This window comes from Schistocerca americana, chromosome 1 (genome assembly GCF_021461395.2).
Source record: "Schistocerca americana isolate TAMUIC-IGC-003095 chromosome 1, iqSchAmer2.1, whole genome shotgun sequence".
NCBI lineage: Eukaryota > Metazoa > Arthropoda > Insecta > Orthoptera > Acrididae > Schistocerca > Schistocerca americana.
Genome location: NC_060119.1, coordinates 795,058,578 through 795,061,898, shown reverse-complemented (window position 1 = coordinate 795,061,898; position 3,321 = coordinate 795,058,578). Strand labels below are relative to the sequence as shown.

The 3,321-nt window shown below is 42.0% G+C and overlaps 1 pseudogene; it reads right to left on the bottom strand.

Annotated features, from left to right (window-relative positions):
- Nucleotides 1-2,461: 2,461 nt before the first annotated feature.
- On the bottom strand, nucleotides 2,462-2,642 carry LOC124554735 (annotated as a pseudogene).
- Between the last annotated feature and the right edge of the window lie 679 nt (nucleotides 2,643-3,321).

Below are 3,321 nucleotides of genomic sequence, written 5' to 3'. Positions count from 1 at the left end.
GTCATATGTAAATGTGCATGTCGCTATCCCATGACTTTTGTCACCTGAGTGTACTCTGTTCTAGATGGAATATGTTGTCATGGTCGGTCCATACCCGAGGAGCGTGTGTGGGAAAAATGAACAGCGCTATGATTAAACTCTGAATCTTTCCCTGCTCTTGCAGTAACTCTGAATTGTGAGTGGAGGTGCGAGACTGTTGCACCAATGTAAATGATTCAGTGGATAATGCGCGTGTTGGAAGCTCTGTGCTACTCTCAGAATTGTATTACAGAGGTATATCCCAACTGAAAAACTGGTGATGCATTTCTCACGAAACATTATGCTGTCAACGAAGACTCTGATGCGATTATACCATCGCATATCTAGCGTAGTGATCATTGGAATACGATAAAGGAGATTGGGACATCTACGGGAACATATTTATAGACAATCATTCAATATCAATGAATTGCAGATGTACCAGATTTTCTTTGTGCAGTCCTCGTATAGCAAAGGTGCAGCCATTGGCCATTAGAAAAACGTAAATCTGGCGTAGCGATTATAGAAGAGATTAGGGACATTCATTTTTAGCCGAGCATTACTTCTGGATTTAAAAAGGACGAAGAAATCGGTAATACTGCTAAGACATAGTCCTCACAGTGCAGTGGTTTGCAGAATACGTATTTAGAGGATACGTATTTACAGCAGTGATGCAACATCAGCAGGTCATTGCGATTTGCAGACGATGAGGACTGGTGAGTGTTGGCGCTGAATGTACATAAATGTAACTATTGAATCTAAAATAGCCGACGAGATATGCTACTGTCCTGTAGCGTCTTTGACTACAAATCACTAGAAGCAGTACCAATCGTGAGCATCCGTTTAGTGGTGAATTGCTCCCTGATAGTTAGTGTGCTATTTTTTCTTGTTGTGGTAGCGCGCTACATAGCCAGCGATGGATAGAGAGCTAGACAGCCTTCGAACTAAGGGAACAGTGTTGTCGCAACGTGATGAGGTTCCGTGAGATTTAGCGGGGGTCTGTGACTTGGCTGTGGTATATATCGCTATATATCGAAGACTGGAAGATTCGTGGGAATATGAGAAGTGAGCGATATTCTGACAAGAGGGAGGCTAGGAGGTGATCCCTAATGCTTCTTCTAATCGTTGTGAGAAAACATATTATTCTCTCCTACATGCGTCTCGTGAAGTGACTGGTGACTGCAATGAGAAAATTAGCGGCTATACCTCAACTGATCGCCAAACTGATCGAGTAAGTATGAAAATGTTCATGGAAATTGGTATTGGACCTGTATAAGTACCTTAAGACCGAGATAAATAGGAAGTGCAGAGTAGCCACGGCGATATACCTGCAGGAAAAAAATGTGAAGTGCTATTTTTTTTCGTCGTGATAGCTCTCTACCTAGTCAGTGAAAGGTGGGGGACTAGACAGTCTTATAACTGCTGGAACAGTGCTGTCGGAAAGCGATGGGATATCAAGAGAATTAGCAGAGATCTGTGATTTGGCTCTTACTCATCAGAATCGGGTGGATTCAAATCCTATGCATCAAAGACAGGAAGAGTCATGAGAATATGGCGGGTAAGTGATACTCCGACAAAAGGGGAATTGAAAGAAGTGCTCTATATTGCTTCCTCTAAGTGTTGAAAGCAAATATATTACAGCTTCTAACATAAGGAAAGTAGAGGCTAATACAAAGGTTTTTAGTGAAAGTCAGTCCCATTCCGTCTTTTGTTTTCTAAATAAGTAAGTGACTACGTTCTTCCATGACTTTTGTTTGCCTATAAATGGATGGACTGACATTTTAATAAGTAGACGAAATTTACATCTATATGCATACATTGCAAGCCATCGTACGGAGCATGGTGGAGGGTACCCTGTATTATTACTGGTTATTTGCTTTCCTATTCCACTGGCAAACAGAGGGGAAAAAAAGACTGCCTATGTGTCTTCGTATGAGCGCTAATTTCTCGTGTGTTTTCTTCGTTGTCCTTATGCGAAATGTACATTGGTGGCAGTAAAATCCATCTGTAGACAGCTTCAAATGTCGGTTCTCTAAATTTTCTCAATAGCGTTCCTCCTGAGATTCCCATTTGAGTTACCTGGAGAGTGTAGCCCGACAGCACAAAAAACATCACTCACAATGCAAAGGGACTTTCATGATCAATTTAATTAATTAGTTGACCAACATGTTATCAGTGACGCCCGCCCAGCTGTGTGGAAGCGAAAGTGAGAATACCACAGATATGAATCGCGAGTTGGAGCGGTAATCAAGCAATTTTAGTTGCTGTGAGATCTGTTAACGAAATTTCCCACCAACAAAGGGAGGGATGGCCATCGAAATAAAATTACGTACGGTATGTTACCGAATCTATAAAGTTATACGTGGTATTAACCAGATATTTACAACTCCCTTTGCTGCTGTTTGGCTGCCTTAAGAGACTATGGAGGTGGTGAGGCATTTGACTAGCTTAAGAGAGTTCGAAAGTGAGGAGGCATCTTGTGACAGAGGTAGAGCATGCTCTTAGCATTACTTCATGAGTCAAAGATAAGTCTAATATCCTTGTCCTGTAATGCAGGATGTAACAGATGTTAAACTTTTAGGAACAGATATTTTTTACCAGTTGAGAGAATACATAGGTGAAATATAACCTATGCCATACTGTTGTTCAGGGTTTCACACTAAGTATCAACAAGTAACGATAATTTAGCAATGTCAAAAAGCGTGTATGTTCCAATTTCTTCTGTCTTTAGAAATAACACGTATAAAAGGAAGGACTCTACACTTCGTGTGAAAAATTCGAGGTGTGTGAACAACAATATTCTGGTCTCAGGTTGGATAACGGATTTTTAAATTGGAGAATTTATGTCAGATAGAAATTGCAGCTAGAACTCTAGCTCCAGGCTGCACCATCTTGTATCGTAATATGCTAAGTGGAGAGCAGCTACGAAGGCGGGCGAGGGTCGGATGTGCAGAAGCATGCGAAATTGTAGCAAGTGACTCACAGCCAATCGCGCGCCAGTGACATTCTTGTCTTTGTTCTGTGCGGGTTGTGCTGTGTTCGGAAGTTTTAACTGTTTAAGCAATCACGCCAATTGCTACACAAACAGGCAAGAGGAATAGTGTTCCGTATGTACCAATACTTTAAGAGACAATCTTCTGCTGAATCCACGCCGGCACAAGGCGCGGGTCGCGCCGTTGGCAAATGCCAGGAGCAGACAGCTGAAGCCTGTGGTGTTTGTTTGAGGACCGTTCAGAGAATATCCAGCGAAGCTAAGACGTCTATGCAAGCCTGCGGCTCATCTGTTTTCAAATCACCAGGGAA